At 43.9% G+C, this 26,131-nt stretch overlaps 1 protein-coding gene across 8 annotated transcripts in view; it reads left to right on the top strand.

The window, feature by feature from the left end:
• The first annotated feature begins 4,823 nt into the window (after nucleotides 1–4,823).
• Nucleotides 4,824–26,131, top strand: part of THRB (thyroid hormone receptor beta) — a 337,755-nt gene continuing 316,447 nt past the window's right edge. For 2 of the 8 annotated variants that reach the window (XM_058657054.1, XM_058657059.1), the window contains exon 1: nucleotides 4,824–5,199. The gene's annotated coding sequence lies outside the window, so the exon portion shown is untranslated. Of the gene's footprint in view, nucleotides 5,200–5,415; nucleotides 6,130–6,153; nucleotides 6,597–26,131 lie in introns of those variants that run through there. The other 6 variants (XM_058657055.1, XM_058657058.1, XM_058657061.1 and 3 more) reach the window with 3 other exon arrangements.

Genomic DNA, 26,131 nt, shown 5'->3' with positions numbered 1-26,131 from the left:
ACATAATAGTGCACAGTTATTTAAAACCATTACAGTGAATGATAGGAACCAGGTGTAAGAGAGAACACATTTTATGATTCCAGTTACATGGGAAACATCATCAATAGTGACAAAATTCAAAATAGGGCCTACCTGTAGAAAGAGGTACTAATTGAGAGAGAAAAATAAGTCTGAATGTTTCTATATCCTGGATTATTTTACAAATGCAAAAATTCATCAAACTAAATGCTTAAAATTTGTCCATCTTACAGGTGTAAATTGCGTATCTTCTAAAAACATTAACACTCTGAATATTTTTTTAAGATTTATTTTATTTTTCTTTTTTATCGGAAAGTCATATACAGAGAGAGGAGGAGAGACAGAGAGGAACAGTGTCCATTCCTCCCCAAGTGGCTGCAAAGGCCGAAACTGAGCCAATCCAAAGCCAGGAGCCTGGAGTCTCTTTAGGGTCTCCCATGTGGGTGCAGGGTCCCAAGGCCTTGGGTCATCCTCTACTGCTTTCCCAGGCCATAGGCAGAGAACTGGATGGGAAACTGGGCAGCCAATTTAGAATCCCGGTGTTTTCAAGGCGAGGACTTTAGCTGCTAGGCTACCGCCTCTGGCCCACACTGAGTTATTTTGAAGCTCAACATTTTGTTTGGGACCTATATTCATACTAATGTTTAGTGAATCTATATGTATTCCATTATTTTAATTATAACTAGTTAAAGAAAAGATGATTTGTACTTTTGTAATGGCATTTGGCCTGGTTGACAGGAGAGTTAACATAGTGCTAGCAAATTGACATATTTCAATGCTTTAACACAAAAGTGTCTGGGTGAACGTTTAGTAATTTTAGGTGGGTTATAGTCCCTCTCCACGATTAAAAGACCAGGCTCCTTTTAGCTTGTGGTTTGCTAGTTTGTGCCCAGGGGCCTCAGAATCTCCTATCCCTAGTTAAAAAACAAGGAAACAATTGCTGCTTAGCCTTTTGGCTAAGATCAAGTTCAGAAAACAAGGGAAAAGAAGATTATTGAGGGAAGATTTTCAACAGCGGCATTCATAATTTTTTAAAGGTCTCTTCTTTCTCTTTATTGTCCTTCCCTATCCCTGTTTTCCTTTAGAAGCAGAGAGAGAGGGAGACAATGAGAGCTCCCACTGACTTGTTCACTCCGCAAAAGCCAGTCACATTTGGCGCTGGGTCAGGAGGAATCCAGGATCCATGGTTCAACTACCTGAGCCGTCACCCTATGCTCCCGGAACTGGGAATGGAGCTGGAAGTCAAATCTAACAAGTGTTCCAACCAACCTCTTAACTTTTATACCAAATGCCTGCCCTAGGCTTCTTCTGGTTGTACCAGGGCAAAGCAGTCCCTTCAGCAAGAAGCCAGGAAGATGAATCACATTTCTAGCCTCACGTGCTTACCGTGTGACTCCCACACAGATGGTGTGATGGTGTTGGAAAAGTTTGGAGATACATTCTCTGCCACAAATACCTGGGCTTGAGTCTTAGCAGGTTCTTGTGTTGTGCTATATGTTAGCTTTTCCATCTGAGAAAGAGAGTGCTTTGAAAAATACGTGAAGGATTTAGGAAAGTGTCTAAATCCCATTTAAACATATTTCACAGCTGGCTGTATTTCAGCTATGAGTTGCTAGGCCTGATCATGCCAGAAGGTCTACTGCACTTCAGTATACTCTATTCTTCAACCACAATAAAGGATCAACTTTACTCCTCAGGGCCAGTTTCATGGACATGCAATTTGTACAGCAGCACATGGCACCTGCCTAGGCAGGGCTCAGTGCTTGGGTACTGCCATTGAGTTTAAGGTTCTGTTATTCTATTATTGGAATTTCAAATGCTTTTATGTTTGAGGTTGTGCTTTGTAAGTGAAGACTGAAGGGACAGGGGCACATGTACTCGAACATGGAAAATACGCACATGACTACTGCCAGTCTTCACCGCTACACTCACATATAGCATTCAAGAGTACAGGATTCCATCAGACCCACAATGTGTGGGACTTCAGGAAACTCAAGGTGAATGTAAGGCAAGCAGGTTACACTACAGGCTTTCTGTCTCAACTGGAATTTCTTTTGAACAGAGAAAGAAAGCAATAGTCAAGGCATCCTTTCATGACCTTTGCTACTTGTAATACTTCCCTCTGTTAATGAACCACCTACTATGAAAATGATGACATAGAAGGAAAGGCAAAGATTGGGTAATTTATATGTGGTTCCTTTTCCTGGCAGTTCTTTCTTACTCATCATTAAGTCAAAGGGGGTGGGCTGGCAATATGGACATGTATCAAGAAGGGAAGTAAACACAGTTCGATGTTTTGCTTCCAATGCTCTGACAGAACACAACACTTATGCATGAGGCACAAAACATAAAAATGTCATCTGTTAATATCACACAAGAGCCCAATGTGCTTATGTTTGCATTGGTAATTGACACGGCACAATATAAGGATGAATGGTAAGAACTGTATTAGCGAGATGTGTTTGCCTTTACATAGAATATTAAACACTAAATTAAAAAAAAATGACAGTTCTAAAGACAGAACACAGAAAAAAGGAAACAGCTTTATGTCTTATAATCTTATCACTTTTCCCCTTGTAAAGAGCTCCACATTTTCACCTTGTACTGTACTCTGTAAATAATACAGCCAGCTCTGTTTTACTTCTACCAAAAGCACAGGGTGCTGTGACTTTATGCAGGAAATCCTTCTGACAGCCCCTCCTTCGTCCCTGCTTAACTTGGTCTCCTTGCTACCTCTCATATTACAATGTATACAGTTGATCCTCCAGATCTGTGCATTTTGCATCCATGAAGTCAACCACTACAGGTCAAAAAGATTGGGGGGAAATTTGTATCTGTATTGAACAGATACGGACTTTTTCCTTTTATCAGGTACCTCAAAACACTCTAAAATATAGATTATCATTGTATTTAGAGTGCATTAAGTACTATAAGTAATCCAGCAAAAAAATGATTAAGAGAGCATGTGCTTAGGTTATACGCAAATGTCAAGCCATTTAATAGGTGGGACTTTAACATCCCCAGATTTGCATATTGTAGGGGCAGGGGTTCCTGGGACCAATCCCCTTTGAAACTGAGGGATGATTATATTTCTATCTTTCTCACTGAACTTTTACCTTTGAATTAACTTTGAACCTGTCATCTTCTCTTAGTCTATCATTTTTGAGGGCTGTGTAGGTCATATGTTCTTAGCCAGCTTTTATGGACTGCAATCATAGAAAATTAAGTTCCAGAAACCAACAATGAAGCAATAGAACCAGGGCTAGGCCATTTAGCTGCCCAGACAGCTTCAACAGTCATCAGCTAATGAACGAAAGAATATCAATGGCATGTCCACCATGGCCCTTGCTCCTTTCATTAATCTGGCCTACATTTGATGGATTGATTCCAGTGATATCTTTTTCAATGACATCTTCCATGATTTTTTTCTCCCTCCCACCTCCATCTCTATCTCTCTGTTCCCAGGTCCCTTGCCATATACCAATTAACAGAAGCTAAATTCTCAATTGGATTTTACCTCCCCGATTAAACTCTATAAACACGGGGGCGGGAGGCAGGAAGGCAAGGTCTAGACTTAGCTGACCCAGGCACAGAACTGAAGGGCATACAAAATAAATAAACAAACAAAAAAGCCCCCAAAACAAATAAGCAAAAAAAACTAAGTGAACAAGGGATATTTTTAAAATCAGAATTAATGTAATAGTCAGACGTACAATACCTGAAAATTCAAGTAGAGCCCCAGACTGATGTCAGCCCTTCAGATCCTATACCAGCCATGCCTGAATGAATGCATCTGTGAATGAATTGCATCCTTGAGCCAAGTCATTGCCTGGACATTTAGAGAACCTGGTGAAATGTGATCACAGGCTCTGAAAAACAACCCTAGTGTGCCCTCTTGGATCAGCTGTCTGCGGACATAGGTCTGCATGCTCTGAAGTTTGGATACTATGTTCTGCCTTCAATCAGGTCCCCCTGCCGTTCTCTTCCTTGGTTGGTCCTCTCCTGTAAAAAACAAACACCCAGTTTTGCTGGCAACCCTTCACCAACCCACAGCTCTGAGGGTCAGTTCTAAATGGAATCCTAATAGTTCATTTTGCTTCAATAACATGCCATTAAAACTGCTTCCCCATTGTTACATAACATTTTGCAACAGTCCTTGTTCGGTTTCAATCTCTGTGTGTTTCCTGCTTATTAGAGAGTTCAGCAAAGTAATAATGATAATTTTTTTTTTTTTAAAGCTCAGAGTTAAATTCAGCAAGAGACAATGTGCAGTTCCAGCAGGCACAGGGACCTGTCCCGAAGGAAGACTTGCATCACTGCCTATGCCATCATTCAGAGTCTGCAAGACCACAAAGCACTGTGGCCCCCACAACCGCAGGAGCATCTGCTTGGCCACAGTCAGGGCCCCACCTGCCCTCCTAAGGAAAAGGCCCTTCTAAGCCTCCTGCTCTTCCACCCTCTGTCAGCCACCAGGGGGCCGCCTTTTTGGAACAAGTGGTGAGGACTCCACAGCTTTCCTGCAAACCAACCAAAACATCCCGGGGCAGCTTTGGAGCAAAGCCCAGGAACTTCCCTGCCTGGAAGGGTTAGGCACCCACACGTCCTCTGGTGCCACCTTATTCTGAGCGAAAAAGAAAGCGCAGTTGTCTCTCTTAGGACCTAAGGGAAACCCGATCCGGGTCCTGATAAGACAGGCTCCTCTCAGCTACCAGAGAGCCTTAGGGGTCTTCCCGGACGCAGAAATCCCGGTCCTGCGCTTTCAGGGAAGCAGCGAGAGCTCATGACAATGGTGGTCGCGACTGCTGCTTGCTTTCGCGGGAACTGGGATGCTCTGAGGAAGCTTGACTGTGTCACCGGTGGGAGATCTGAAACACTCCTAGCTCAGCCAGTTGAAGCTACAGATGGTCGCAACTCTATGACACGGTGTCACACGCATCTCCGTGTATACTGAGTTGCGAAGTCGGGATTGTGTCAATATTGTCTCAGAAAATAATTGCACTCGGTGGCCCAAGTTGTGGCCGTGGCTGTAGATTCCTACCGCCTACATTTTTCGGAGTCTGGATGCGCAGTGTCCCTCTCCAAGCCTTGCAGCCCACAACGCAAGTCGCCTCTCCTTCTCTCCTCCCAACCTGACCCACGCCCCGCTCCCCACTCCCACGCACCGGGCCTTCAGGACTTAAGGTGGGTGACATCTTTGAGAGCCCCGCGTTCCCGGGGACAGAACTCGGCAGTCTAACTTGGTTTCATCTTCCGGGTTTGTCGCTCACGTTGACAAGGGGAAAGCCAAATTCCTTCTGGAGTCCTCAGAGCGTCCTAGCCACACACCTCTCCCCAGGGTGTGTGTGCGTTGCGGTGACGCGACCGGCGAGAGGGGGCGGGGGGGGTGTCCCCAGTCAGTCAGGGCCGGCAAAACAGTTTCCAAACTTCCATTCCTGGGGTGGCTGTGGTGGAAAGAGAACCGCCAGACGGCCTGGCTGGCGGGCTGGCGGCCCCAGGAGCAGCCAAAGCGCCGCGCCGCCCCGACACGCGCGCGCCACAAGTGGTTCGCGGGTGGAGGAGCGGCAGCACGGGCCGCGGCTGTGGACCGTGCTCACAAAGGTCGCCCTCCCCGCGCTCCCGTGTCACTCGATCCTCTTCCCTGCCTCATCTCCAATTAAGAGAAATGACGCCCAAGTTGCGCACCTCCGCGCGCACGCAGTCGGGTGGGTGGACGCGCGGCCACCCAACCCACGGCATCGTCACTGCTCCTGGGAGGGCACCCCGGGGGCGGGGGGTGCGCCACACCTGGGGAGGCAGGTGCGGAGGCGGCTGGCTCGGGGGTGGCGGGGTCGCGGGCCCGGGGTCTGGGTCAGCGAGACTGGCGCGGTGAACGCGGGGCAGGCTTGGGGCGGTGGCGGCGGGGAGCGTCGGTCCCGGCCTGGCGGCCCGGGGCGGCGACGGGGTGCGCGGCCAGGAGGCCATTTCCTCCCTGCGCCCCTGGCGGAGCCCGGCTTGCCTGCTCTTGGCCGCTTTCGCCGTCGCCGCCGCGCTAGCCGGACCGCCGGGAGGACTGGAGGGGAATCCAGGTCACCGGTTCAGAGATCCTGTCCGAAGCCGGCGCCCGGGCCCGGAGTAAGGCAGCGCGGCCAGGGAAGCGAGCTGGGGCTGGCTGGGAGCGCGGGGGGCTCCCGAGAGGCGGGGTCTCGGGCTCCACGACCGCACTCTCTCACTACGCCGGCACTCGCTCAGTACGCCTATAAAAGTGGAGTGGCCGAGGAGGGCCGGCGCGGCCCTGGCTGTGGCCGCCTATCGTTGCCTGGGGAGTTGACATTTTGTAGGACTCGAGCGACGCCCCGTCGCCGACACTACCCGGGACCCCGCCGCCGGGAGGAGGGGGCGGAGGAGGGTGGAGACTGCGGGGCTTGGCCAAGGAAGGCGCACATCCTCGGGCGGGCGGCCGTGACGCGGCGGGGATTAACTTTGCATGAATAATGTGAGTGCGCTGGGAGAGGAGACCTTCTGCCTCCCTGGCTCTGGCAAACGCCCGCAGGCTGCCTCCCCGGGCAGGGGCGCTCGACCCCGCCGGCTCCACGGCACCGGTAATTGGGCGAGAGGACCGCGCGGAGGCGGCGGGGGTCGGGGGCGGCGGCTGAGGGGCTACACCTGCAGCCTGCCGGAGGGCAGGCGGGATGGTGACGGCAGTCACGGGAGCCCGTGGGGCGTGCGGGCGGTGCTGGCGGGGGTGTCAGCCGCCCTCGCTACCTGCTCTGCCCTCTGAGGCTGCCGCGCCTGGGTCTGCAAGCGGCGCCCCCTCTCGCGTCGGGCTGAGAGCACCACTGGCGGCTGGGGAGCCCCGGCGTGGGCAGCAGCGGGCTGGGGCGACCGGGCACCCTCGGATGGCAGCCGCTCTGTGCCTCCGACCCAAGCCCAGTTGTTGACAGGCTCCTTGTGAAATGGAGTTTGGCATCCTCAGCGCCGAGCCCAGTGGAAGTTTCCATGATGAGGAAGTTGTTGAATGCGGGGGGTTCGGAAAAGGTTGCCAAGCGTGGGTGTGGGGAAAGGTTTAAAGGGACGGTGGGTCTCCCACTACCCTCGCCCCCGTCCCTTCCGTCCTGCCTCGGAGCTCGGGGTTTGGAAACCAGAATTATCCCGAAGGCCAGTGTGCACTGTAGCTGGTGCCTGGCGTCTCAGCTCCCTCCGCCCCCTCTCTGCACAGCGGTGGAGGCTTGGGCAGCCACCCGGGACGCACTCCTCTGCTTAGCGTCGTCTCTGGACGCGTTTTCCTCTGGGTCTCCTGGAGGTGGTGACGATGCAGGACACCCGCAGCCCTCCAGGAGGGACTAGTCACGGGAAGGGAAGGGTTGCGTTTCGTCCTTGCTAGGTGCAGTTGTCCTGTTGTTGGAGGACTTCCCAGTGACCATTGTGGGATTATTATTAGTGCTAATTCTTAAGCCTTCTGATTTGTTTCATGGAGGCGCTCGAGAAAGAAGGGGGAGATAAGTTGGGTTATGATTATTATTCATAAAGGATTCAATATGTAATGCTTCCCCAGATCCTTTAAAAGAAGGGTCTAGAAGCAGAACAAGTGATAAACTGAATCATAAAGGAAAGAGGTTACCTGAATGGCCAGGATCAGATTTCCATCATTGTTGCTTCTGGCACATTTAGGAAAATCTGTGAAGATTCAAATGCTACCCCCAATCAGTAAACACATTTGAAATAAATTCTTCCTCTTCGCGTGTCGTTGGTCTGAAACACTAGTGAGATTCGCTTTTAAATACCTGTTTTGTAGTTGAAGAAATGAAGCATGCTTGCAGTGTGTTAGCACCAAAGCACAGCAGTTGTTGTAGTTGCAAATATATTAGGAGGTCTTGTACACTTGTTGAGCCACATTTTCATTCATTACTTGGCCTTAGTTTTGCTTGTTCACATTGCCACAGTATATTGCATGCACTGAATTGCAGAGGGATAAAAATTACATTTCAGGCAAAATGTTCTGTGATTCATCCTGAGTATTCATGGTGACTGATTCGCTCACCGTTCCACATCTGCTTAATTATTCCTATTTTGAAAGAAGTAAGAAGCTGGGAAACATTCATGAGAAAGGTGTTTCCATGCAAAGTTATTCTCAACAGTGCATGTCTTCATGTCATTTTAATTGACCCTGACAGTAATTCAGTACTAAGTGATGTGTTGGGGGTATTTTTATCTGAAAGCATGGGTGAACAAACGCCCATTTATTATTTGTGCATGTTAAACGGATACTTTCAAGATTTTATTTTTGTTTAATTTCAAAGGCTTATTATATATTGCAAGTGGAACCATCTGCTAGCAAATAGTTTGTCCTTGTCTTATTGTGAGTGAAAGTAGATGCTGCTGAATATAACTACAAAACTGCTTTTGTTTTTTTGTAGCGAAGCAATTCCTGTTGGCATTGCAATGCAGAGGCATAATTCCATTGACATTGGGATATTGTTTCATAAACTTACACTGCAAAGAGGAATAAATGTTCTGCTTTTCCATTTAGCTGCTCAGTAGTGGATTCTGCTATAATTTAGTGATGAATTAAGACACCTTCCTTTTAACTCAATGTAAGTAAAGCTGGTTTCCTAAAGTCTCAGGCTGGGAAGACGTGGTGGATTCCCTTCCTGAGGGTTTTGTAATTGTGTGAAGCCTGGGGTGTATGGAGCCACCAATGGATTGCGTGTTTCTTTTTATAGTAAGCTCATCCTTTTGATGGAAATCAGAGTAAAGGTGATAGCTTTCCTCAGCTCCTTCTTTTTTAGTGTAAGATTATATGTCACCTTCTTAGAAAGTTCTTTCATGACCACCAGAGCAAAGGCAGTCTCTTATTCCTTTTCGGAATCATCACACTGCTTGGTTCTTTTGTTCTTTTTCCTCCTTGGGTCTTATTTGGGAGCTGAAGTGCTCTTTTCCGTGGATTGCCTGCTTTCTCTAGAATATGGCACCCAGGGCGGCAGGCATCATGACTGCCTCATGCATGATTTTCCCAACACATAGGATAGTACTTGATACAGAGCAGGTGCTGGGTAAGCTTGGTTGAATACTTTAGTAGTTGTGCCAAGTATCATGGTGTTCCCCCAATGTCTGATGAGGTGTCCCAATTGAAGGGGCACCTGCAGTTGCCAAGATCTGTGCTGTGTGTGTATGTGGTTCAAACATTACTTGCTTGTATCTCTCTTATTCCTTGAGACAAAAGCTGGGCTTCTGTGCAGAGTCACTTCTGCAGGTGCCTCCTGAGAGCATTTGCCTTCAGCAGTGGAAATCCTCAGGGGCAGAGCTGGTTGTCCATGTCATCTGGGTTTCCTGAAGACATTGACTTCCAGCTCCCTGTCATGAGTTCCTGGGGCACTGTCAGTGAGGAGGGATTCCAGGGACCAGGCATCACTGAGTGACAGCAGTATATTCTCTTTCAGTAGGTCCCAGTAGTGCCTCTGGTCTTGGCAGCCTCATGGGGACTGCAGGTGGGTGTTGCTGTGGTGGGACTGCAGAAATAGCTGGTGGGAAAGGGGGCAAAATGCATTCATTAGGATCCAGCAGGAGAGAAGGATCGCTTGGGAACAGATTGGAGATGACCCGATGAATACTTTTTGCTGTGTATGTTATCTCTACTGATATTTCCTTTTACCCTTGCACAACTTTTCATAAAAAAATTCTGAGTCAGGTGATTGTGGAAAATATTGCATTATCTGCGTTTTCAGGTGGCCAGAATGTGATACCCAAATGACCATCTTCATCTTTAAAGTAATTATTGAAGGAAACTCTTGCCAATTGGGAATGAAAGGTAACGACAATTGATGATTACCATAATTTGTTTTTGTTTATTGAGTATCAACTCTTGGAAATATGTCTGACTATATGCACAGTAATAGTCTCATAAAATGAGAAAGGGCAAAATCTTATAGAAGCTCGAAGATTATTAAAATCCTAAGTGGTTGAAGCTTTAGAATATTTAATTCAGCTCTCAGCTTCTTGGTAGCCAAGTTAACAGGAAAAAAAAAAAAGACTGGAGATGAAAGTTGTAAAGACAGATCAGATAACAGTAAGTAGAGTGCTTACCAAGGTACCTGGCAATGAGCATCCACTCATGAGTGTAATGGACAATACCCAAACTTCACCTCTGCAGAAAGTGGAGTAGAGCTGTTTATATGGTCGTGTCTTTTACCAGTTTCCAAGGGGGAAAATATCCAGATGCCAGAATGGTGAAGGGAACCCAGCATGCAAGTTAAGATGGCTCAGAAGTAGAGTTTCTGGCAGTGGTCCGCTGTACAGAACTAGAGCTCAGAAAATCTAGATGAATGAATGGGCAACATGCTCTATAGGTTAACTTTCTCCAATATCCAGTGTCTTGGCCAGAGCAATCTGAGAAGACAGGGTAGCCAAGTGCTTGAAAATGACTATATGTAAACTTCCCAGGACAAGTGGCCTGGCTGCTGCTTGTGCTCTAGTCTTCGTGGCTGTTCTCATCCTGCAGGATAGTCTGCTTCTGTTTCTGCTCCCGTCTCTAGGTTGTGGTGAGGGGCTGTGTGTGTTTGTCCATCCTTGATACCCCTGTGTCTGAGAGCTTGGCACTTGAGCACAAATCAAACACGGGGAGGAATGAGTGGGAGGTGGTGGAGAGAGGCAGCGCTTCTCTTTCCCTTCCATGAGCAAGTTGCCATCCTCTGATTTGGTTTTGTCCAAAGGGAATGTTTGCAGCCTGCATTGCATCATATGTCCAGATTGCGGCTGAATGTTTTCTAGAAGGGCTTGTTCTGGTGTCAGAGCTATTGAGCAATGCATGGTAACTTAACCCCTTGCTTTATTTAAAAGTTGCTGTGGTCCTTTGGTGTCACTCCTCTTTCAGTCTCCAGATGTCTCTGCACCCACTGTGTGCCTGGCCCTGCTAGGCATCTGCCAGTTCAGCATGCAACCCAGTGATCCATGAGACAATGTGCCTGTGTGATGATGAACGGATAAATGCCAAGGGGATGCCCCAGCATTCTCTGTGTCCGAGTGATGTGGGTTGAATGTATCAGGCCAGGGAGTTCCTGGCTAAGGATGTTCATTCTGCACTTAAAGTTCCCAAACTTGTTAGTCAATTATGTCACTTAAGCAAGTGAAGGGCAGGCTCCAAATGACTGAGTCACAAGTCATGCATTTCCATATCCTCCTCTTAGGAATGTGGCCAGCTGACAGCTGGAATGGCGATCTGCGTTCAGGGCTAATGTTCTCTGGTCCCTCCTGTCCTAATTTCTGAGGACTTCAGAGACTTTCTATACTGGCAGCTCTCTTGTGCAGTACTATTTTTATTGAGTGAGAAACTGAGACCTAATGAGAACTTACATATCTCTTCCAAGTGGCCAGTAGGGAAGCCTGGAATTAGAACCCAGGAACCTTCACTGTCAGTCCAGGAAAACACACTGTAGCTTTTCCATCAAGACAGTCACACACTCAATATACAACTCCCAGAGGATGCGTCTGGTGGAGGTAGTTGTGGTTTATAGCAGTGCTCATCATCCTGCATCTGCTTTTAACAATTTGCAATATCTGCTTTGAGGATTTTGCTAGAATATAGAACCTTGAACCGTCTGATGGGTAGTGATTACGTTGGCATGAAAGTGCTTAAAGAACAGGCAATCAAAGGACACATTCATGACACAACTTGTAACTATGAAGAGGGTTCTGGCTTCTATGTCTGCGCTCAGTTTTATTTTTCCTTCCTTGTGTATTTTTTAAAGATTAAGCTTATTTGAAAGGCAGATTTACAGAGAGAAGATGAGGAAGAGAGAGAAATATTCCATTCACTTGTTCACTCCCAGATGACTAAAATGGGCAGAGCTGAGCTGTTTCGAAGCTAGGAGCTTCTTCTTGGTCTCCCACATGGATACAGGGACCCTAGGGCTTGAGCCATCTTGTGCTATCTACCCAGGCCATAAGCTGGGAGCTGGATCGGAAGTAAAGCAGCCAGGACAAAACTGGTGCCCATAGGAGATGCCCACCATAGCAATTGAAGCATTAACCTATTGAGCCACAGGGCTGGCCCCTCCCTTATGTATTTTAATGCTTCCTAATTCTGTTTTTTAAAAAATTAATATTTTACTCTTTATCATGCACACAAATATATACATACATGAGATTATATGTGAGTGGACTGACAGGAGATAAGCCACCTGTAGTCGTTAGGAAAAGATAGATCTGCAGTTCCTGATTCAACTTCCTTGTTCCAAAAGAAGGTCTTCAGGGAATTATGGCTTCTCTTCTGTGATCAAGATTGTATGGCTTTATCAGAGTCATGAATGATGAATTAATTGAAGCAAAGTGTGATCAAAGCCTGCACACTGAAAGCAGATATGGCTTCTTTATTTAGAAGTGTCCTGTACTTGTTTGACATCTTATAGACCCAGAAATGTTTGTGATGAAGAGTTGAGATGATAGCCATGGTTATGACATTGTGCCTTACTGTGACTTGGGAACTCCTTGAGGATTCTAATGCTTGGGGCACATGTTGTTCATTAGTTCTGCAGACAGTGGAGATAGACTTTCTCCTTGACTCTGTATTCTCTAAGATATCAGAGATGTCTGCACGAAGCAAGCGATTAGCAAATGATGCTTGGTGGTTATGATCCTAACATTTCCAAGGCTTGGCCCATGCTTTTCTCCCAGGTGCATAACTATCTCAGCAACATACATGTCCGTGGAGGCAGACTCCAGTGTGTGTCATGTTCTTACATACAGTGCGGAAGGCACACAGATCTCTGTCTTCTGTTGTGCTTCTTATTCCAGGCTTCGAGAGAAGGGTGAACATGTCTCAGGTGAGCTGATTTCCCAAGAAAACTGAAGTTCTCTTTCCAGTTGTTTCTACTTACTCCTAAATGCATTGGTAGATCTTCATTTAATAAACTTCTGTTGTAATATTTTCTTTGTTTTATTTTATGGCCAATTACTTTGGGGAAACACTAAATTGAATAACACAATGCAAAGGTTTCCAGAGCCAAGTTCCAAGGTAGGATCAGAGGAGGAGGTAGCAAAACTTGCTTGATCACCATATTTTTAGTGTATTTGTATGTGTGTGGTGTGTGTGTGGTGTGTGGCTATGGGTATGGGTGTGGGTGCATGTGTTAAACCTCTAGGGGCTCAATGAAGTTCAGTGCAAGAGTTCACTGTGTTACAGTTACATATCATCCTCCTCTATTTTGACCTCTTACAGCATTTCATACTAAGTGACAGGTCAGAGGAATAGCATCTAGCCCCAGGGAAGAAACATTTTGCTCTTTCACAGAAAAAAAAAATCTAGCAGCTGTTTACAACAGAAGTTAATACTGACATTGTAAAAGACTTCTGGGATGATGTAAAAATCCTATTAGATTCCTATTTTTATTTATTTATTTATTTATTTATTTATTTATTTATTTATTTATTTATTGCTTTTCAGCTGTTAACATCATGATCTGTATCTTTCCTTAGGTCTGATGTTGTCATGTTTTCAACTTACAATGGGGTCATGCCCTGAAAACCCATCCTAAGTTGGGGAGTTAAGTGTTATGTGAATGGAGCACAGCACTAACCAATCACAGGGTGTGTAGAGCACTGGGGGTTTCCCCTCCTGATGGCCCAGCACACACCCAGCTGCTGACCGCCTGCAGTATCAGCAGGAGGATCACACTGCCTATCAGTAGCCCCAGAGAATGAGAAGCTGACAGTTCTAAACTTGAAGTGCTGTTTCTGTTGAGCACGTGGCTCACAGAAAAAAATCCTAAGTCACTGTTGGAGGTCAGGAATCATCTTTATTCGTGTACACAAGCCAGAGACTAGTTTATTTGTGCTGTGTGTGTTTTTCCTCCCTTCCAATTTCACCTAAGATTCACTGTGATTTCTAATGCAGTCCTGCTACCTGAAGATTGAGACTAATGGGTTTAGATCTAACATAGCTACAAAAGGGAGCAATTAACGTTGCATTTTCTTGTATCTTTTATGTCAAAGGAAAAGAAGAAACAAGAGGAACCTTTCACTGAATATCTGAATAATTTAAGTTAATGGCACATAGGTATGCTAAATCCCTCAGTTTATTCTGTTGCACAGTAGTTGGACAAAATTTGAAAAATGTTTTGTCTCCTCAAGGAGAGAATTTGATGAGAATTCCTCCAGGAATCCTGGGCACTTTGGCATATTAATGTCACCCCAGAATCTGCACTGGTAGCCACAAGGGGTTTTGAAGGTAGAAGCATGAACTTGAATGGACTCTGCTTATATTTTTTTTCCTAGTTATTCTGTGTAAGTGTTCAGATTTCTGTACCGGATTTGCCACAAAAAGCAAATGCGCCTCAAAATACATCAAATGTCTTTCTCCTGTTGTCTGTCCAGCTATCCATCCTAAAGGCACTGGTCACCTGAGAGGTGCTAGGAAATATTGTTTGTGTAAGGCACCCTGGTGAGCATTTAACAGTGCTTGCAATATGGATAGAGTCTCCTGGGGTGATCTACAGGAAGTGATCCAGTATACACAGTGTTTCTCAGCAACAGATACTATTAGCATTTTGGGGGCAATTTCTCTGCACCTCTGAGTCATCAGTCTTTGGAGCCAAATAATTCTTTGCTGCAAGAGGGCTGACCTGTGTTTTGTAGGAGGTTTAGCAACATCACCGGCTTCTTTCCTTCTAGATCCAGTATCTTCACTTGCCTTCCAGGTGAAGACATCCACAGTGTCTCCGGATTGTTACTCAATGTCTCCTGGAAGGCAGACACAGAGATTAGGACCAGGACATGGAATGCGAATGTGTGGATTTACAATCCTGGCTTTACTCTATGTGGTTAGTTCCCTTATCCCTAATAAGTAAAGATCAGTGGAATAATGTAGTGCTTGACCCACAGTTAAGTGTTCCTACATATGAGCTTTTTAAAGCTATGGTAGTACCCGTATTTCAAAAGGACGTTTTAATATAAATAAGTTCCTTCATGTAGTAAGCACAACATCTGGTGGGAGCATAATCCCAGGTGGGAAGGGGTCTAGCCAGACAGAAAACAGCATACATAGACAATGGTGTGTGTGTTGGAGGGCGGGGCGGAGTATGTAGCATTTAGGGATTACATGGAGCCTTGGTTGACTGATGTGCAAAGGACAGCAACTGAGGCTGTCGGATGGGTAGCACTCTGATGGTGAGAACTTTTCTGACTTCGGCAAGCAGACGGACTTTTTCCTGGAAGTGTGAGGAGGCTGAAGCATGTCCAGCAGATCCAATTTGTATCTTACAGAGTTCTTGGAGTAGGTGTGAAGTGTGTGTGTGTGTGTGAGAGAGAGAGAGAGAGAGAAAGAGAGAGAGAGAGAAAGTGCCAAACCCAGTTAGGAACTTTGGGAAAACTCCTGGGAAAGCTGCTGAGGCTGACACAATTCCATGTTGCTGTGGTGTTTGGATGATAGATTTCACCTCTCCAATATGCGGCAAATATTTTCTGATTTCTTCCTAATAATGAATATTTTTAGCAGGCAAGCTCTACAGTTGAGGGAATTTAAATTTAATTTGCAAACAGGAGAGATTGTCTTAAAATGTTTTCAAAGGAAGCCTAACTTGAAGCCCACCTCATAGCCTTTGCATGGCTGCGTCTAATTGCCAAGGGATGGCTGACATTCAGCTTACATCCATAGAGTTCGCCTGCCTGACAGAAACATACTTCTGCATGCCTACATTAATGTTGCATTGCCATTGCTCTGTTGAGTTACTTAGGATTAAATGTTGATTTCCTAACTAATGGAAATCTCTGTAGTGATTAAGACTAGATAGAAGTTAAGAGTATGCTTGAATGAATGTGAGAATGAGAGATGGCATAGAGAAATACCACTTAAAAAGAATAAAATATTTTTAGCAGATCTCTTTACTTATCTGAGCCTTAATTTCCTTAGTCATACAGTGATAATGAAAAACCAGATAATCTTGAAGTTATCTTTAGCCAAAGAATGTCAAGCATTTTTTTATACTAGAACACATACAAGTATTTTCAGCTTCTCAGCACACAGCAGTTTTTGCTGAAGTCTCCCCAGTCTGCTATCATATCATGAAGGCAGTGTCGGCAATCTGTAAACGAATAGGCATGGATCTGTACAAACAAAATTTTATTTATGAAAGCAGGTGGTAGTCTATAGTTTTCTAACCCTGGCCAATGCAGCAATATTCAACAGAAATATGTCAGTCACACAAACAGTCTAAAATCTTCCAATAACCACATGATAAATAAGTAACAATCTATTAATTTTAATATTAATTTGAATACCATACTTTAGTTTACCCAATATTTTCAAAATATTACTGACATATAATCAATATAAATTACTAAAGATATGTCATTAATTATTACTGCAATGTTTATTCATTTTAAATAAAAGAAGCCAGTGACTTAATTGAGATGCCAAGAGCAGAGGCCTGAGCCTGGTTCTTGGTATGTTGACAGAAATATTGTGGCTATTTTCCTGGAATCATTTTAAGAGCTTTAGACTGTTTAACTGACTCATTACATAATATTTTCTTTTTAAATTTTTTTTAAAGGTTTATTTATTTTTATTGGAAAGTCAGATATACAGAGAGGAGGAGAGACAGAGAGGAAGATCTTTCGTCCAACCACTAGGCTACCGTGCTGGACCCTACATAATGTTTTAAGACATTTTCCTAGTGTTTATGCTAGTATTTATCCTAAGGCATCTTACTACAAGGCAGTACCTGCTTTTTAGCTTAAAAAGTTTGCCTATTTTGTTCTCAAATTATAAATGTGCTTTATCAAATATCCATCCTAGTCTATAGAAAGGATTCTCTGGCAGGAAACTTGAGAGGGGGGTGGATTTAAAGGTGAGAGAGCTGAAAAGAACAAGGCCATTGCCTTCTAAGGAAGCACACTCTGCATCTCTGAAACCCGATCACTTAACTTTCATGGAAGTGCCTTATTCTGAGAAGTAAGGGAACACTCAAAGGGCACGTGCACTTTGGATTATTAAGAAATCAGACTAACCACTAAATAGAAGTATCGTATGTGGGACAAAGAAAAATATTATCAAGTTGTTTGTCTTTATGTTAGCTGAGCAATGCTGTCTTCTACTGCACAAGTTTCTGTAAAATATTTTTGAAATATTTTGGGGAAAATTTAGACCTACAATATTAGGAAGTTAATCCTGAAATGTCATTTAGGTTCAGTATCCAGCTAATTCTTGGCATTCCTCCATAAGGGAGAAATATTGATCACAATTCCTGGTTTGTTTCTGGTCCAGGACTGGAATATCTGGGGCTCAAGGAATCCCATAGTTTGGGCTCCAAGGACGTTCTGTTTTCAGGTCCTGCCACAGAACAGGGAGAAAAACAGTAGTAGCTTAATGATGTGGGAGGGTACAAGCCAGGGTGGTCTGGGTGCTGGATTGGTTGGGAGCTAGGGCACTGGAGAGGGAGATGAAATGAAATGGAGGAACAGAGGATGAAAATTCATGCGAGTGTTATAAAAAAAAGATGGAATGGTTGTTCAATGTCATCACCCCCCAGGCATTATCACACTGATATGTGCCTGCTTTGAGCCGCAATCATGCATCTGTACAATGGAAATAATACTGATAGGAGTTACATGTTTGGAACTCTTTGAGAGGCAGGGAAAAAAACAGTGCTCTAAAAATTGCAGCCACATGGGATTGGTGCTGTGGCACTGCAGCTTAAGCCCCTGCCTGCAGAGACTCTTATGGGCACCTGTCGGAGTCTGAGCTGCTGTGCTTCCAGTCTAGCTCCCTGTTAATGTACTTGGGAAAGCAACAGATGATATCTCAAGTGCTTGGGTGCCTGCAGCCACCTGAGAGACCTGGAAAAAGCTCTGGCTCCTAAAAACTCAACCTAACCCTGCCTTGGATGTGGTAGCCATTTCAAGGAAGAACCAGCAGACAGAGCATCTCTCTCTCTCCCTCACTTGTTTCAAAAAACAAGTGCTTCTTTTTAGAAAATTGCAGTCTCAGTCGTGTTTGTGACTTGGAATAACTCCTACCAAAGGGGCTGCTGACAGGGCACAGTGTGGATGTACTTGTCTCGTGTCGTTCATGTGGGACTGGTTTCAGAAAGGCCAGTGGATACCCAAATCCACAGATGCCCTCGAGCTTATGCAAAGTGGCAGCCTATTTACCTATAACCCACACCATCCCTCTGTATCCTTTCGATTCTCTCTAGATTACTTACAATACCCAATACTGTGTATTTGCTTAGCATTTCCCAGCCTCAAAGAATGATGTTCCATGGTCATTGTTGAGGTTAATGGAGAATACTGAGGGATAGCAGGAACAGTGAGTTAGAGATGTTATCAGCACAGAATTGCAGCCCCTGCAATACCACCTGGCCGTCTCACTCACATGGAGTATGGTGGCTCGGTGAACTCTGCCTTTCTTTAGCCTTCAGCGCCCTCTCTTCCCGTGTTCTTGGGCTTTGTGCTGTCCATGTTGCCATTTCTGTTCCCATTTCTGTTCCATGTTCCCATTTCTGCTCCATGTTCCCATTTCTGCTCCGGTCCATTATTTCCCCCACTGATGTATCCACTCCACTTCCCAGTATCCTTTATTCGAGGAACTTCTGAAAACTCTATCCTGAGTAATTAGGAGTGAGAGCCAAATCCTGTCTGGTTCTGCCTGTGGTCACATGCCATTTCAGTGACGTCCCCCCACCCCGCCCCCATGTGTACAGGCACTGTCATTTACTATATATATATTCTCCACAGTTCAGTGTCCAGATGGCATATTTCTCAATGAGATATTTCTTTGCTAGATTTTAAGTTCCAAGAGGGCAGGGATTCTGTGTTCACAAAGTTTGGTACTGCCTGGTAGGCAGGCCCAGTACAAAGGTGCTGAGTAACGCTTTCCCGATGTTTCGGCCAGCCCCACGCAGGCTGTTTTTGTATAATTAGGATGAATCTAATTTTAAAGTGAACCATGGTTTGTCCTCAGATGAACCAGAATATACACTTACAAGGCCCCGCTGTCCTGCATTATAAATAAGGGAATAGGTTGTCCTGTAGAAAAACTTGGCTGTTCTTTTCCCTTAAAAAATGTTTGTGTGAGTTTTAAAAAGGCATCCATGTACACGCAAGAACTGAGATAGAAGATCTCTTGCTGACAGCTAAGCTTGCAAGAATTCAGGACCCCAAAGTGGATGTTCTCTGCAAAGATGAAACCCAGTGAAAAATCCAGCAGTGGATGGTGTGTGATTAAACAGGCTCACTGTGAAGGGACCCTCAGCCTTGATGGCCAGGGGCCCTGGAGGGTGGGTAAGGATCTCCTTTGGAGATTGGCTCACATTCCTGCAGGGACAACTTTCCAGTATGGATTAAAGTGTGGAGCGATGTCTGTTTTCAAATGGTGTTTTTCCTGATGTGAAGAGTCCCTTGGACATAGAGCCCTTGTGACAGCTTTCCCATCCTGGCTATTTCTGTGGCTGTCTTCTTTGCTTCAGATTTTCAGCCTGGCAGAATTTCCATTATAGGAAGATGAGTGATTGGGCTTCGCCCTGAGGGAGTTGTATGGTTCATTTCTCTTCATTGTCTTGCAGTGTTTTGAAATAACTGTTTCATCTATGCTGTTTTGTGGTTTTTCAACGCCCACTGGTAATTCATTCAAGTTTCATTTGAACCAGGGCCATCGTGGCTGTTCATCCTTGCCTACTCTCGGCACTGCAGTGAGACCCTCCTTTCTGAGCCCGTGATGATCCTTGGGATGCTTCCTATGCAAATGTGAAGGCCAGCAGAGGCTGTGTTTATGCTCCCAAGCATGGAATGTGCCTGGAATTATGTTTCTCGTGATCTGAAGGAAGTGGGACCAGAGCTTGTGGCTCCAAGGACTCTGATGCTTCATTGTTCAGGACCCCAGGGTACAAACATGGGCCATTCTCTAGTGCTTCTGAACACCCTCCCAAGGGAGACAGGCCATGGGCCCAAGAGAGCTCATACATCAAAGGCATGGGATCTTCAAGCAGCCCCCACTCCAATCTTCCTTTACAATGCCTTCCATCTGTTTGTGTTCCCAAATGCAAACTCTGAAATGGTCATCATTCAACTGTGAGTTATTTTGAGGACCAAGCAAAGACATTTAAGATGGAAGTGAGCTGAGGAAGGAACAGCAGTCAATATAGGAGCCACTACCAAACCAAGTTGCCTCTGGGAATGTTCTAGGGATGTCTTGGATAAAGCCCGATGGTTGTCCCACCTAAGAAATAAGGGAGTGGGGCAGACATTCACACAACCTGTAAGCATTAGGTGAGCCGCCTCTGGAGCTGATTTCCAGATTTCCACTTGGGTAGCAAAGAGTAAGCCACCAGGCCAAGGGAGCAGAAGTTGGCAACCAGAAGATGAGGCAGAGTCTGATACAGTGGGTTAAGCTGCCTCTTCTGCCACTGACTTCAGTGCTGGAATGCTGGTCAAATACTGGCTGTTCCGGGTCTGATCTGGATTCCTGCTCATGTGCCTGAGGGACAGCATATTATAGTTCAATTGATTGGCCCCTGCCCTTCATATAGGACACCTGGATGCAGTTAATAATCCTGGATATAGTCATTTGTGTAGTGAACTAGCAGGTAGAAGATCCATTTTCTCTCTCTCCTTCTCTCCTTCACTCTCTCAACTAAGTAAATAAAATCTTAAAAAAAAAAAAACAACCTCAAGATAGTGGACATCGAAGTGATGTACAAGGGGTGTGGCCAGGGCACTGGCAGTATCTGTACTGCCTTTGCTTTTCCTGTCACTGGCACCATATAAGACAAGTGCCATTAGCACTCATCCACCCTCAGTTATAACCATTACAAATGCTGACAGGTGTTGCCAATCATCCTCCAGAGGCCAAAATCACTTCCATTGGAAACCACTGCTTTTAGGCCTCAGTTGTAAAGAACTTTTAAAAATTATTTGAGAAAGAGAAAGGAAATCTCCTATCCAATGTTTCATTCCCCAGTTGCTTGCAACTGTTGGTGTTTGGCTGTGCTGGATTTAGGAGCTGTGAACTCTATACAAGCCTCCACATGGGTGGCTGGGGTGTCAGTACTTGATTTAATATCTTTGTATGATATAGGGTACTCCAAAAATTTTCTGGAAAATGGAGTTAAAAGATGAGTTTATTTGGGTTTAAAAAATGATTCAAGTCCATTCACACAAGATATCTTTAAATATCTAGTGAGAAGTGATTGTAAAAACACTACATGGATTTCAAAATTTTTGCACCAAAAGAAACATCTTTCAATTCTGTTGTTCTGTGAGCTTTTTGAAGTGCTTCTGTATATTGATGTGTGTTCAAATGCAAGTATTGGATGACATTTTCTACCTGATTATAATCTCCACCTCACATTCCTGAAGAGCAAATAGGAATGTTAAACTTAGATCAATTGCAAAGGGATCAAAACAAAGATTTTAGTTTTTCACTCAATATCAGAGTATCACAAAAAAGAAAAAAAAAACCTCTAAAGGAAAACACTTGCCCTCTGTCAGGAAAACAGTGTAGATTGACCAAAATATATGCAGTAATTTGAGAGACATAATTCTTTTAAACCTGAAGGACATCAGGTTGTTAGAGATATAGAGCAGTTGTACAGTTTTAGATTTTATGTTTTCAGAAGCATGAATGCTACACAGTTATCAAAACATTTCGAAATTTTATTATATTTCTTTTGCACTTATTTAGCCTGGCAGACTTTTAAAAGGTATATTTTTCATATTCATTTTTCTGTTTCAGTCCCCCTGATTGAAGATGGCAGTCCCTCTGATTGAAATGACGGAGTAAGACTCAAAATTTTTGATTCAAAATTTGCCCATCTGAGTGCCAAAGAAACTCAGATAAGGAAACATGCAAACCTGCCCTTTGTAAGTGTGTAGCAGTCATCCTTGAAAAGATGTGAAGACCCTGGGGAAGGGCCGGAGAGCAAGTCCCTGCTGGAGCCGACCTGAATGAGGCTGAACCTCTGAGAACCCTTGCAGGGTCAAATTTCACCACGTGTGGGGAGAACTAGTCCGTGAGCTGAAATCGAGATGCTTGGTGCGGGAGGCGTTAATGCCAGGCTGAGTTACGGTTCCAAGAGAGGCCTTTCAACTCCCAGGCAGGGGCTGTGCCAGACTCTGGCTTGTCTTTGAAAGTGCCTTTGCCCCAGGATAGCAATAGCTGGGGAAGCCTGTAGACCCCTGGGAGTCTCCCCACTGGCCTGGCAGGTCAGGCCCTTTCTGGACTTGCCCTCAAACTCAGGATCCCTTGATATCCCTGGAATCCCTTAGAAAGATGCAAGGCCCTACTGAATAAAACCATATTGGTAAAGTATGTGGTTTTGTTCATTTGGGTAAACCAGAAAGCTACTCCTTTTCTTTGGTCCAGAATTAATCATTAACAGGACCATGATTTTGCCAGGGGATGGCTTATTAAGACTAGATAGATAGACAGACAGATACACACACATACATATACATACACACATATCTATAGTGTAGGAATGGAGGAAACAAATGCCAGACATTACCTATGTGTGTCTACTATCTGTCTGTGACGGCTTCAGATAATTCAGGAAAAAAGACAGAATTAAAGTTTATTTTGGTACAAAGAAAATTAAATTTATGTATAGTTTTTGCATGGTATAAATTTCCCACAAACTATTTGAAAACCGTTCAAATATATAATGGGAAGATAATACATAATACAAATTATAAATTATGTTTATGGAATATCACTCTAGTGCATATGGATTGAACGGAAAATCAATATTGGAAAGCATATAGGAGCTACTCGAAACAGTAGCACCTGGAGAAATTGTTTACATTTATTTCTAGATGAAATAAATTGCAATTCTTGAATATTGCATTTGATCATTTTATTCTTGTTCACAAATTGCATTCTATTCCATAGAATAAAACATCAATTTCAATAATATTGACTTGTTCCCATTCATGTGTGTCATAATGTATATGTAGCAATTTTTTGTTAGTTTGAAGAATTCCAAAATTCATATTTCTTGTAGCACATCAGTTAAAGTAGTATAAAGGAGTGCTGTTGCCCTCAAGACTAATGAGAACATTACCAATTAAGAGGCCCATGCCAAAGAAAACATTTCATTTTGTTTTCAGAGCATTGGCTATAGAAAGCCACACATTAGTGTAGTGGTTTCCCTTTGTGACTTATCTTAGATATAATGTTGTTTCATTTAGCACAATTTATTGCACTAAGTCATCGTTACAGTATGTTGGACAGATTTCATATATACGTTTCAAATTGGTAAGAAGAGCAGATGTTTTTGCATGCACCCATACATATGCAAGTCCACACAATTGAATTAACTTTACCAGTTTATAAATGTTTGAAACTTGAACTTGCCCTATACCCTGTCCCATGGGTAGCTGCATGTGGCATTCATGATCGGCAGGTGTCTTCAGATCCATAGTAGTGTTTTTTTTTTTTTTAAGTATCAAAGGAAGAATCCTTGATACAAATGTTGTGTATTGAAATTATTATACTGGTTAGATTTTTCCCTTTGTGTCAGAAAGCTGAACTAAAAAAATAACCATTAAATGTACAAATTCTGGAAGACCTTTCAAAAAAAAAAGTAACTTTTGTCAACTATGGTAGGTTTTGCTAGGTTAATATGTTTGAAAAGTATAAGGCCAGACCTCTGGGTTTAGCAATTAAGAATGTTGTGATGGATTAGTCATGTCTGCTGTGAAGCAGAAATGGGAGCATGATGGGCTGTGTGAGTGCATTTTCCTGCCTGTGCTTATGCTTGAGAAAGATGCCATTTTCAAGACTTTGCACCATTATCTGTTTTGGTTTCTTTTAGTTTTATGTATGTACTTGAAAGGCAAAGCCACCACAGAAAGGGTGGAAGAGACAGAGCTCTGTCCACTGGTTCACTCCCCAGGCTCATTAGCAGGATTGTAAGTGGAACAACCAGAATTCAAACTGGTGCCCATATGGGACACCAGTGACGCAGGTAGCAGCTTAATTGCCTGCATTGCCTCACACCATTATATGACCTTTAGCTTTAAGATTTGTACTTTTAAGTGGATACTACACTTGTTCTGAACGATTCTTTGAACAGTAAATTAAAACATTCCTCTGTGAATCAAGGGAACTATGTCTCCCTGACAGGTTGAAGTAGTAGCAAATAATGCAAAGGATACAGTGAACATTTTTATTGTCACTTTTGATTTCTTAAGCCCTGAGAATAAGTCTGGATGCATCATACTAGCACTTTAAACAGTGAAATGTAAAAAATTAGTTGGAACCCTTAGAAAAACCTTCCAGGTTCTTAAATGAAATTGAAACAATATTTTCTATTATATTTTAGTAAGTTGAAATTGCGCTTGTGTGAATTATGGCATTGACTTCATGGTGCACTCTAGTTTTTAGTTGCAATACTCACACTCTTGGAAAGTTCTGACAAGCCCCTTTCCATAAGCACAGAAAAGACATAGATTGTAAATGCGAGGATACGTCAGGTGGGGAATCACAGGCAACCATATATGGAGCTGCAAAGCTAGGAAGATAGAATTGACAAAAGAGATTACTGAAGTGCAATAATGGTTTTAATGGTCTGTGGTATCTATGTTTGCAATCTTATCAAGATGAATTGAGCCTTCTGTCAATCAATTTGATTGAATCCTCTTTAAATCTATCCATGAGAGGGCCTGAATGGCATGCCCTGCCCTTATTACCTAAACTCTCCTTCAAACCTGTAAGCTCGTCATAACTTAGATTACAGTGAGTGACTGTATAATCCTCAGAACATAAGGGTGCGAAGAAAGAAATCTTTTGTACAGCTAGTGTTGGCATTCTCTTCATAGAGATGAATCACCTTCTTCAACAAGTTCAGGATTTGACTTTGCTAAGACTAGCAGAGAGAGTAGGAGGAGACAATGGCTTTGTGTTACTGCCTGTTGCAGAGGTGACATTCTTTATTTTTAGGGGCTGATGGTCTCCAGGACGCAAAGAATTGTGGCCAAATGTGTCTGGACACCTTACAGATTAGTGCAGACAGGATTGAGTAACAGATCTCTATAAATGTTTCAAAATGATGCATGCCATGCTGACGGCTGGGATCTGCATTGCTTTGATGGTCAGTTACTGAGTTTTCACATTGTCTGGATGAAGTGTAATAAGCTATGAGGGTCTCAACGATTTTCTGAGCATCTCTTTCTCCTTCCACACGCAGTACAATGTTGCTATTATTAATATAACATAGCAAGCAAATTGAGAAGTTTGGTCAACAGACAGGAATACAAAAATGGATACCCCATCTAACTAGCTGCTATAGCCTGGGGACAAGTTGTTTGACTTCTCTTGAGTCTCAATTTCTGATCCTGTAACAGTTTGTTTAAAAATTGTTTAAAATATTGTTTAAAAATATTGCCTACCCATGTAAGACTATGAAGAATAGGTCTACCTGAAAAAGAGAAAGAAAGTGGTCTGAACAGAGCCATGCCTGTAATTCAAAGGTTTTAGGAGACTTCAGTGCTGCTTTGAGAGACTCGGGGAGAGGAAAAGTAGGAAAAGGGAAGGAACAAAGGGAAATTGAAGATGACTATCCGTAGCTTTTCTGCACGCAGGGATTTTTGTTTTAGCTTTGTTCTTTGGGCAAATCAGATCTCTCCTAGTGTCCCCCAAAACAAGCTGGAGACATGCAGTCCTCTGGTAGGAAATTTCACAGGTTGAATAACCATATGCCTGGGGTGTTTTCAGGGATTAGCAGTAGTAGGCTGGATGAAGAATGATCTGCCAAGGACCTTTGGTTTTCTGCCCAGCTCTGTCTGTGGATGATGGGAGGGATATCATGAAGACACAGATGACATGCTTGTCAGAAGTTTGGGAACACAAAGCTCTAGAGGTGAACCCAAAGGCCGAGATCACAATGTGAATTCAGAGTTTGATGATTTGGAACAGTGGGTTTAAATCAAGAAGTCCAGGAAGAGGAGTCAAATACCACTTTGGACATTAGAGGCCCACATTCTAAGAGACCACTTGTCATCAGGTAACCATAAACAAATGAATGATGTGAGTGCTGCCACCATAGCTTCAAATTGCCTTATCATTATTATTATTATTATTAAAGATTTATTTATTTCTATTTGAAAGACAGGTTTTGCAGAGAGAGGAGAGATAGAGAAGGTCTTTCAT

This window comes from Ochotona princeps, chromosome 30, assembly GCF_030435755.1.
Source record: "Ochotona princeps isolate mOchPri1 chromosome 30, mOchPri1.hap1, whole genome shotgun sequence".
Lineage (NCBI taxonomy): Eukaryota > Metazoa > Chordata > Mammalia > Lagomorpha > Ochotonidae > Ochotona > Ochotona princeps.
The sequence above is the reverse complement of the archived record's forward strand: the minus strand, read 5'-3'. Positions and strand labels throughout refer to the sequence as shown.